Raw genomic sequence first — 12,026 nt, 5'->3', positions numbered from 1 at the left:
CAAAATATACTCTACTGTCATGTATATCTAAAAAGAATAAATAAACTAAATTTTATAAAAAGGAGAACTCAAGAGCTAACAATAATTTAAATAATAAAGAAATTCATTTTACACAAGAATTCTGGTGATTCCAGGTTTGGTGTGATGGCTCAATGAATGAGTCAGGATTTTTCTATCATTATGTTCTGTTGTTATCAGCCTGTTGGCTTTTCTGCCTTAGGTTATTGCCTCCTGGTCTCAAGATGGCTGCTGCAGTTCCAAGCATCAGAGTATCCCATTTTCATATTCAAGCCAGAAAGAAAAGTAAAGGAGCTATACCAGAGAGTATGCTTTACTTAAATATTGTCACTTTATAAGGAAGAAAGACTTTTTGCAGAAGTTCTTGGCAAACTTCCTCTTCCATATAACCATGTAGAACTGTGTCACATGGATACCTATAGCTACAAAGAGACTAGGAATATAACTATTTGTCTGCTGTTCATGTATTTACCATTTTAATAGAAATTGAAAAGGTAGAGGGGTTGGGATGGCTATTGTGCACCACTGGCACAATATATCATACTTTTTTCATTATACTAAGAGATCATTTTAGGGCTTCACAACCTAACTTTATACTCTTATAATAGTTTTCATATTGACAGGCAGATTGGACAGGGGAGAATTAATCCTGTTTTTCTGAAAAGTCCAAGTCTGGGCTTATGAGTTAAGTATTTTTTTCAACACTTGGGATTTTATTTTTCATTTTAAAAAATTAGTGTTTGTTTATTATCCCAGTAGCTTAGTATAACAACAATAAGGAAACCATGTAATCATTTTGAATAACTGAAAAAGACAAGAAAACAATACAGAGTCTTTGTTTCACAAATTCAGCATTGAACTTCTTAGAATATTCAATCTGATTGAAATTTACTGAGACTCTCTGCCTTTGGGATAATCAAGCTATTATGTAGTTCCCTAAATAGCAAACACTGAAAAAGAAAAACTCAGTTTTACTAGTAACACATACACCTATAAACAAAGTATTTAGTCTGATCCTCATTAAGACAAGTAAAATCTATTTACATTTACTTGTGGGAAAAAAGATTGATTTTTTTCATTTGTCCTTAGATAAACACTAATAGCTACACTCTGAGAAAAATATTATTCACATGCAGTGTCTTCTTCCCTTGCTTATCAAATTAAAATTATTCAACTCTCCAAATTCAGACACAAATGTGTCTTGTCAGAACACATAAATTAGGGGCAAAAATATAATCTGTGAATTAGAGTGAATAAGAAAGGATGCTGTTATCCACATGCTAGGATACCAAAGTTTAAAAATTGGCAGAATTCTCTAAAAAATGTGTTCATCCATATATTGTAAAGCAAAATGAAAAGGTCCAGGAAACAAAAGGAATTTTTACTTAAATTGATTTAATTTTATTTTGGAATTTGAATTGATGGTCAGTTTTATGCCATAAAAGAAACTGATGTCTGGTCCTTTAATATATCTGCTTAACATATCCATACATATGAAATCCCATCATCTCTCCAATGAGATTTCTAATTTATAAAATTAACACACATGCACACACAAGTACAAATAAAACTGGCATAATCTGAATAAAATTAGTAGATTGCATTACTGTCCATACCCTGATTCTCATGTTATATTTTAGTTTTGCAAAAGGTTACCATTGGAGGAAATAGGTACAATGCACATGACAGTTCTGCATATCACTTTTCTAATTTCATATGAATCTACAATTATCTAAATAAAAAAGGATTATATGCTAAGCACAAGAATTAGGCTATTTGGTCCCTGGAAACACAGAGTTAATATTACAGTTGCGAAAGTCCTTAGAATGGCATTTCTCATATCATGTTCCTCAGAAAATTAGTCCCATTACATACTCTATGAAAAGAAGGCATGACAGGGTAATTTGTGGTCAAATAATTTTAAATTCTCTCCTGGAGATTCACAATGCTCATGAGTATAATAAAAATTCTGCAAATCTCTGTACATTATTTTTCTATGGCCATAGTAACACTGGGGTTATAAATAGCTAGTCTTAATGGCATAAAATAATAAACATTTATTTAGCTGGTTTATTAGAAAGGGGTTGGCTTATCTAGTATGACTTGGTTAAGGTGGTTTGTTTCTTCTCTATGTGACTTACATCCACCTCTAAGGTAGTCTCACCTTGAGGCAAGGGAGTTAGCCTGGGGTAACTCTTTGTTTTTCAAATAATTTTCTTGTAATAGATTCCTGGAATAATGGTAGTCAAAGTACACATGATCCCATCTGGGGTGGGAGACAGAGTATCAAATTATTAATAGAAACAAAACAGTAAATATACACTGTAATAAGTGCTCTATGAAGGAAAGATATACATGACTATTGAGATTATAAAATAAGGATCTGACCTGTCTGAGAGAATAAAGTTGGTATGGGGAAAATTCCCAACAGAAGTGACATTTGAGCTGATGTCTGAAGTATGTGTAGGCATTAAACAAGAGAATAAAAGAATATAATCCTAGTAAAAGAAGAGATAGGAGCATCAGCCATCCAAAAAAGGCATTGCAGAAGGCCTGAAAGAGCCATCAGACTGATTGGCTAGAAGGAGATTCCAGGAGGGCTGGAGTTGTGGCTCAGTGGTAGAGCGCTTGCCTAGCATGTGTGAGGCACTGAGTTCAATTCTCAGCACCACATAAAAATAAAATAAAGGTCCCTCAACAACTAAAAATGCATGTCAAAATGTTAAAAAGGGTGTTCTGAGGTAAGGCCCAAAGTAACAGCAGCTGCCTTGGAACAACAACTGGAGCAGTATGTTAGGAAAGATGGTAGTTTGTAAAGGTTGGTTATGTGGGGGAGTGATAATTGATACAGAAAAATATATAATTCCCTCTCCTTGGCTTGTGAGTTATCTATTCAGAACAAGAGAAGCTCTCCCAGAGCCGAGGTAGCCAGCAGCTCTTAGGCACGTGGAAAATACAGCATTTCCACCCAACCCCATTGGTTTTCACTCCTGGGAAGCTCAGTGACCCCTGTAGGAGGTAGCCCACCTTGAAGAAGGAAAGGTACCAGGATGTAAAGGCTACTTGCGAATTCTTGGGGCTGTAAACTGGCTGCAGCCTTTTAAAACCAAGAGTTTGGCTGCCTCGTACAAGGGGGAGTGCACTGGTCTCTGTTGTTGTCCTGACTGCATCCTCTTTACTTGTTGCTGTGAGTATTAGCCCAAACAACTCATAGCTGCTCCTCTCCCTGAAGATTTTCCTCCACCGAATGGCAGCTGCCTCACCTGGAATGTTATTGACAGGGACTACAAAGGGCCTGTCCCCTGGGTTCAAGGTGAGACTAACTAGGTGTTATCTGTGCTCCAGAGTGCTGCATGGGCTCAGGCTGAAACCCCCATCTGAACCCACATACTTGCTTGATTTCCTTCATGTCTTACCTTGATTTTGTTAGACTCTTCACTTCAATAAAACACTCATATCCAAAACTGTTTCAAGATCAGCTTCTAGGGAGCCTGATCTAAGACAGGGATTTGGTAGTGGTCAACCAGTTAGCTATTTTTTTTTTAAAAGAATAACTACCTGATTAACATAGGTTTGGCAAAATACTCTATCTTTTAGATGATTAAAATGGTCAAAAATGGATGCTGTCCAATGAATAAGTATATCTGGACAGATTGGCTCAGGTACAGGTTTTAAGTTGCAATGCCTAATGCCTGGGACTTGGGAAGTTTATGTTAAACTTGCAGATTCTAGTTTCACAAGGTATTTCCTACAGAGGAGAGGTCAGAAAACTATGAAACTATGACTCATGGGCCAAATCTGGCTTTTTGTATAACCCATGAGCTAAAAATGGTTTTATATTTTTAAATGCTGAAAGGAAAACAAAGAATATTTATGGTGTCTGATAAATATATGCAATTAAAAAATTGTGCATATGTAAATACAGTTCATTGAAAGCCAGTCATGCCCATTTATTTACATTTTGTCTGTGTCTGCTTTGAACTACAATAGCAGAATGGAGTAGTTACCAAAGAGATCATTTGGCCTCAGGAACTTAAAATTTTTACTATCTGCTTTTCCTGAAAAAGTTTGCCAACCCCTACTGTTGAGGAATGAAGAGCTTGAGTTCAGTTCTTTTGATGAAGCTGATTCTGTTGGTAAATTCCAACTGTTAGAAGATTTATCTATTTGGGGGGGTTAACAAGTTTGAATTGAGCAGACATCAAGGAAGTAGTTATGTTTGTGGCTAATGGGGTAGAAGGCCTCTGAGTTAAAGGTAAAAATCCATCATGAGAAAAAAGGACATTGCAGTTTGGAAAGACACTCAGGTTTTGTCACTAAGAGGAAGGAAGAGGTTGACTTGCAGCATAAGGGACTTGGAGAGGTGGGGATAATGGAGTGGGCCAGCAAGGAACTTGCAGAGCTAAAATAAGTGAAAATCAGTAATTGCTTTTCAATACTGTCTAAGCCCCAGGAGTCCCACTGAAGCAGTCAAAATGGATTGAATTCCAGCTGGAGACAAGGCTTGCTATTGATTAGGCAGGCCCATTCAGCATCTTGCATCTTAGTATGAATGATTACTCTCCAAGAAAACCTGCCCAGAAGTAGGTTTCCATCACTTTTCTGATGACTCAAGAGATATACTAGGTAGGATAAAGTCATGGCGATAGATTACTGCAGCACAAACTAACACATTCAAATTTAACTCACATGTGTTTGATACAGAATAAATTTTTTACACTTATGTTACTCCATTGTGAGCCCCAGTTTATGAATGAAGAAAATAAGACTTGGACAGTTTAAAAATATTTATGCAGGACCACAATGCTAGTAAGTGAAAGTAACTGGAAGTAGTAGTGTTAGCAAGCTAGATAGGCATCATGGGGTGAGGAAAAAGATGAGAACGGGAAAAAGAAGACAGGAGAGGGATCCCACCACATGTGAGAAACCAGGGGGCTGCCACTGGATTTAGGTCTTGGACTCTTGTAGATTCAGGCTAACTACTAGAGTGGGCCTAGGATGAGATCAGTGAGCATATTAAGGATCCCAGAGACAGCAGAAACAGCACAAGTTCTAAGTATGGATGAAGATTAGAATAATCTCATTGGTGTACTATATTTTCAGAAAAGGAAGACTACATGCATACTGATTGAGAATATGGAGCCCAAAACCAATCTGCCTATCTACTTAGCTTGTGTGAGTTAGGTGAAGTCACTTTAACTTCTTTGTGCTTCAGGACCACAAAATAGATTGAATCTAACAGTAGTGCTTATCCCATAGGGTAGCTCTGAAGATAAAAACAAGGTTAATAGTATCAAAACATCGAATTACCTCATGAATATGTACAATTTTTGTGTTGTTATTTATCAGTTAATTTAAAAAATATTTTCAAAGGATTTAAGATTTTCAAAATGTAAATGCACCTTTATTAAATAAAGTAGATAAAGGATATCATTAGTAATGTTCTTGTGAACATCGAAAAATAGGTTCTAATAAGGTATAATTTGCAGCATCTGTTGACTCCCCTGGTGTAAATACTCCCACCACGGCAGGTTTTAAGCTACAAAGGTAGCATCATTGAATGCAAAATTGGGAAGAGATATATGCAGTAGCATATCATTTGATATTTCCCTACACAGATGCAATGATGAAATTAATCTCAAGAGCATAATCATAACAGTGAAATAAATAGAAATTTCTAATATTACCTTTGTTTTTAAAATACTTCATTTAATTTTTAATTGATGTAATTTAATTTTTAATAGAGGCTACATTTAATAATTGATTCTTAGTCCCTAAAATTTGAACAATTGTCTCCCACGAGTTTATATAAAGTAAAATTGACCCACCAATGGCATGTCCTTTGGAGCCACTAGTCTTTTTTTATTGGCAAAGGAGAGATTTGTGGGAAGACTTCTATATAGTTCCTTCTGTGAGCCAACTTCATTTGGCTTCAGGGTACTTAGATATTTGGTCAAATTTTATTCTGGGTGTTTATGTAAGTATGTTTTTTAGATGAGATCAACATTTAAAATGGTAGGCTAAGTAAAGCAGATTGTTCTCCCTAACTTGAGTGGGTTTCATCCAATCAGTTGAAGGCCTGACTAGAACAAAAGAATGCCCATGCGTTTGGCAAGGGAGAATTCCCCTGCCTGACTGCTTTTAAATGGGACATCAGTTTTTTTTCCTGCCTTTAGAATTGACTTGAAATACTGGCTCTTCTTGGGCCTCAAATCTGCCAGTCTTTGGGATGAAACTACACTATCAGATCTCCTGGGTCTTCCATCTACATAAATAATCATGAAGATCTTGGAACTTGTCAGCTTTCTTAATCACATGAGCCAATGTGAGCCAATATCCCTTATACCTTATAATAAATTAGTCTCTCTCTCTCCCTAACTCCCTTCCCCCATCCACATATTCTTTCCACATAAACATGTGTGTACATCCTATCAGTTCTATTTTTTTGGAGAACCCTGACTAATACAAGTTCCTATGTAGAAGAGAAAAACTTCTGCATTCCAGTGGATGTGATCATTGGCTAAAATCTGAGAGTACAGGCTACTGCATCTTTAAAGGTTGACCTCTCCTGGTGGCAGCCGGAGTTGCTCCCCGCTCAGATTGTCAACAATCTGAAATCATCCAAGACTGTCCATATGCTCTTTCAGTTTCCCCTTGAAAGAGGGCAGATTCGTGGAAGCCTTTCTTTATTATGGAACACAAAGGAACCACACAGGTTTATGTTAGAAGCACAACTGAGCACAATGAAGGCTTAGCTTGGGAATTTAGGCAATGCTTTATCAACAGTGGAATAATGCAATATATAATGATGGAGAAATAAAGAATGTTGTGACCTCACCTATGTTTTCCCCTATTTCTCCTGTATTCTTTATTGAGGGTCATCAGGATATTGATTCATTGTCCACGGGAGGATAGTACTGGATGAGTTGGAGCTGTCCTTGAGCAAAGGCAGGTTGAAGACAACAGTCAACCTCCAGATATAGTTGAAGATTTATTCTGAAAAGTCTCTCCAGCCTTGCCATTTTCCTCCTATACCCTTCTCACTACATACCAGGCTTCAATAGGTATTCAGTAAGTTGTTTTCTAATAAATGAATGAATGAAGAAATAAATAATTTAACTTTGAGGAATAAAAAGTTTGGTTTGGCCTTTCTAGAGAAAGAACTATCAATATCTTGAGGTTAAAAAGATTCTACAACACTGCTGTAGAGTAGTGTTAATAACATTCACACTTTCCCCCATCACAAATAGAGGAATATATTTCCCTATTCTACTAGTGTTGGGCTCAGCAATGTGACTTATTTGGCTAATGAGGTATTAGGAGATGGTTGGCATGTGCTTTCATCTCTCTGCTGTCACCATGAGAGGAGTTTTCCTTAGATAGTTGCTACCTTATCAGCCTGAAATGGAGAGTGAGACATACTGAACAGAACAGAGCCCAGTCCATAAAAAGGCAGACTTGCTTGGGCCCACAGCTTGAAGCAGGGTAGCCTATTAGAAGTCAGTCTAGGACATCCAAGCTCAGCCAAGTGACAGACACATAAGTATTGTTGTTTGTTATGTGGCAATAACTGACCCATATAACCATAGAGCATGAAGAATTCTCAAAAGGACAGCTTGAGGCTAAATATGCTAGGGCCATGCATAGGGCTATGGTCCTGGTCAAAACTGAATGGGGTTAAAACCTTTGTGTCAAGAGTTTTAAGTAGAGGAAACACTTTTTCTATTAATCTAACTGTCCATTATCTTTTAAAGAGTGTATTATGTACTAGATACTCTGCCAGGTATACAAATACAACCTGGAAGTAAAAACTAAAATTTCACTGTTGAATTTGAAGGACCATTAGTCTGCTTTTGTACAAGGACCTTGGGTCATGATTATTCTGAACAAATGCAGCTCCTGTCTGCATTCTCTTCATTAAGAGACATATGAGCCCCTTGACATTTTCCACTGCTATCTTTTAAGGGAAGATAGATAGAAAGAAACTCTTTTCTTCTCTTTATTTAAAAAACCACTCGGGCTTTTCACCAAGGTGGCAGCAAAAGCAAAGAATGAAGCTCCTGCCCTTCCTCAAACTAAAGCCAAAGCAAAGGCTTTGAAGGCCAAGAAGGCAGTGTTGAAAGGCACCCACAACTACAAAAGGAGGAATATCTGCATGTTGTCACCTACCTTCTGGTAGCTCAAGATATTGTGTCTCTGGAGGCACCCCAATATCCTCAGAAGATTACCCCCCCCCAGGGGAAACAAGCTTGCCCTCTATGCCACTATGCCATCATCAAGCTCCTTCTGACCACTGAGTCGGCCATGGATTAGATAGAAGACAACACACTTGTGTTCATTGCTGATGTCAAGCCCAGCAAACCCCAGATCAAACATGCTGTACAGAAATTCTATGAAACTGATGTAGCCAAGATCAATACCCTAATCAGGCTTGATGGAGAAAGGAAGGCATATGTTTAACTGGCTCCTGCTTATGATGCTTTGGATATAGCCAATAAAATTGGGAAAATGTAAACTGAGTCTAGCTGGTAAATCTAACTATACATTTTTTCAACGTAAAAAAAAGCCACATGACTTTAAAAAAAATGGACACTTTTTGCTATGAAAGATGAAAACCCAACTTGAAGTGGGTTAAGTGTAAAAATTAAACTATTAAATGGCACATTGAATTGAGAATTCCATAGGACTGGCATCATGAAAAGATCCAGTGGTTCAAATTTTATTATCAGGCTCATTCTTCCCTATCCCTTCACACTATTGTCTTCTATAATGGCTACATTCCAACAGTCCTTTTGGTGAAAAGATTGCAGGCAAAAACTCTAGGTCTTTATCCTCTACGGTTCAAATTCAAAGGGAAAGATTTTCTCTTTATTTATAACTCTCACCAAGTCCAGGGATTAGCTTTTAGTGGGACTCAAAATGAAGCTTAGCTTTACTTGAGCCACATGTCTATAATTGTGGTTGAAGGAATGAAATGTTCTGATTGTCCAAGGATGAATTATGTAGCACGATTGTGTCTCCCTTTCTCAAAAACCTGAACAAAGGAAGAAGAGAAAAAAATAGTGGTATTGGGATTTCATAACCCACTTGAATCAAATATATGAAATATGATATGTCAAGAGCTATGTAATGTTTTGAACAACTAATAATAATATAAAAAGGAAAAAAAGATTTTTAAAGCAAAAAAAACAGCTGATCGATATGGTTTTATAAAGATGTACCATAATTCACTTCGACAGTGCAGTTTGGGGCCATTTCAGAAGCCTTCCGGATGCTTATTTTCTTTCTTTCTGCTAATATATATATATAGTAGCAATGAACATCTTTGTGCAATGTTAAAAAAAGAATATTTACAACTCTACAATAAAAAGACAAACCAATTTAAAAAATGCACAAAAGATCTAAATAGACATTTCTCCAAAAAATTATACAAATGGCCATTAAGCATATGAAAAGAAGCTCAACATCATTAGTCACAAGAAAATTGGAAATCAAAGCCACAATTTATTTACTGTTTTGATTCTGAAGATTGAAGCAAGGGCCTTGTGCATGCTAAATACACATTTTGTCACTAACCTATACCACTGATTCTCGAAGTCACAACTTGATGCATTTTCATATCCACCAGCATGCGTATAACCAAAAAGTCATATAATAGCAATGTTGATAATAGAAAAATCAGAATTCTTACACACTGCTGATGGAAATGTAAAATGGTAAAACCACTTTGGAAAACAATCTGTCAGTTCCTCATAAATTTTCCATTTAACCAGGATGTTCTACTTTTAGGTATACACCCAAGAGAAATGAAAAATTTATGTAAAAAATTACACATGAATGTTCATAGCATCATTATTCATAATAAAAAATCCAAGTGCCTATCATCCAATAAATGGTAAAACAAAAAGTGGCACATTGTACAATAGAGTATTATTCCACCATAAAAATAGTGAAGTATTAACATACATACAACATGGATGAAACTTGAAGACATTATATTAAAAAAAGAAATCTGTTACAAATAACACATATTATGTGATTCTATTTATACAAAATGACTAGAGAAGGTAAATTGATAGAGTCAGGAAGTAGTTGGTGGTTGCCTGAGGCAGAAGGGCATGTGGAGTTTGGGAGGTAATAGTTAAAAGACATAGGATTTCTTTCTGGGGTGATTAAAATGCTTTGGAATATTTTGTTGTGATGGCTGCCCAACTCTGTGAATATACTGAAAATCTATTGAATTGTACACTTTAAAGGAGTAAGTTTATGACATTTGAGCTTTGTCTCAATAAAGCTGTTAGAAAAAGAGTTAATATCTGCCAACATTGAATAGTATAATTTCCACAATAAACTTAACGGTCTATGGTCCCAACCATTAATTCCAATGAGAATAGAGTTATGTATTTAAAAAGTAGTTGAATTGATATATTCCATTGTGAAAACTTGTGTGTCTCCATCTAATTCTCCCTCCCCATTTTCTTATTAAATCATGTTTTTCTCTATCTTGGAAACTTCTTATTGCAGAAAAAATAACAAATATTGATTTAAATCATAATCTTTTGACAAGTGAATGGACTGAATTGGAAAATATTTCTAACTTTCACATACGCATTCTGTTAGGAAACTCAGATTATATAGATATATTTATTAATAAAAATGTATGAAATAATATGTATTAGGTCAGTAACTTTTTACAGACATGTGTAATTAATATATTCTATTTACATTTCTTAATAAAAATAGATATACTCAGCATTCTGAGGAGAATATTAATTTGTAACAGATGATTGCACAAAAAGAAAGCAAATTTTATTTTAAGTCTTCATTAATGGACTGAAAGAGAGAATAAAGTGAAGCCCATTAAATTCTCCACTGATACCCAATTAGAAATTTTCTCACACTAGGAAGGCCAGTAAAGTTATATAAATATATTTAGAGAGTGTGGGTTGATGTGAACAAGAATAAAACTATGGGTATTATACTCTGTTCAATGACAAAGTAATATATTTGGAAGAGATAAAAAACTGTGACAATAATATATTTGAAAGGTAATAGGGCTAAAAAGAACTAGATATTCAGGGTAAATATAGAAGTAAATATTCAATGTGATGTGAGGTATCCATAGTCTGTACTGGCCATCAGACCTCAATATACCTGTTTATTTTATGTACTCTTTATTTGTTCTAACTAGTTGTACATGACAGTAGAAAGTATTTTGACATATTATACATATATGGAGTATAACTTCTCATTCTTCTGGTTATACATATTTTAGAACTACATTGATTGTGTAATCATATATGCATATTGGATAGTAATGTCTGATTTATTTTATTATCTTTACTATTCCTATCCCCCACTTCCCTTCATTCCTCTTGTCTAATCCAAAGTACTTCTATTCTTCCCTAACACCCCCCCATTATTGTGTATTAACATCCACAAACCAGAGAAAACAGCCAGCCTTTGTTGTTGTTTTTTTTTTTTTGAGGTTGGACCAAATCACCCCAAACAAACCAAGATGCTCCAATAATAGAATCCATTGATACCACAGTGGAGGAAATGTCAGAGAGGGAGAATGTGCATAGTTAAACATAGTTAAACTGATCTGAGAAGTAAAGGATGATATAAGAAGTGAAATCAGAGATAAAATTCAGGAGGTGAAAGATCACTTTTTTTTATTATTGGTTGTTCAAAACATTACATAGTTCTTGACATATCATATTTCACATTTTGATTCAAGTGGGTTATGAACTCCCATTTTTACCCCATATACAGATTGCAGAATCACATCAGTTACACTTCCATTGATTTACATATTGCCATACTAGTGTCTGTTGTATTCTGCTGCCTTTCCTATCCTCTACTATCCCCCCTCCCCTCCCCTCCCCTCCCCTCTTCTCTCTCTACCCCCTCTACTGTAATTCATTTCTCCCCCTTGTATTGTTTTTCCCTTTCCCCTCACTTCCTCTTGTATGTAATTTTGTATAACCATGAGGGTCTCCTTCCAT

General features: G+C 35.8%; 1 pseudogene across 1 annotated transcript in view; it reads left to right on the top strand.

Annotated features, from left to right (window-relative positions):
* The window catches only part of LOC308638974 (large ribosomal subunit protein uL23-like), a 28,469-nt pseudogene extending 19,937 nt beyond the window's left edge, over positions 1-8,532 (top strand). The window contains exon 2 of the transcript in view: positions 7,997-8,532. The product of the transcript in view is annotated as a large ribosomal subunit protein uL23-like (transcript). The remainder of the gene's footprint in view (positions 1-7,996) is intronic.
* The last annotated feature ends 3,494 nt before the right edge of the window (positions 8,533-12,026 follow it).

The sequence above is a fragment of the Spermophilus citellus genome (assembly GCF_964194105.1).
Source record: "Spermophilus citellus genome assembly, chromosome: X".
NCBI lineage: Eukaryota > Metazoa > Chordata > Mammalia > Rodentia > Sciuridae > Spermophilus > Spermophilus citellus.
The sequence above is the reverse complement of the archived record's forward strand: the minus strand, read 5'-3'. Positions and strand labels throughout refer to the sequence as shown.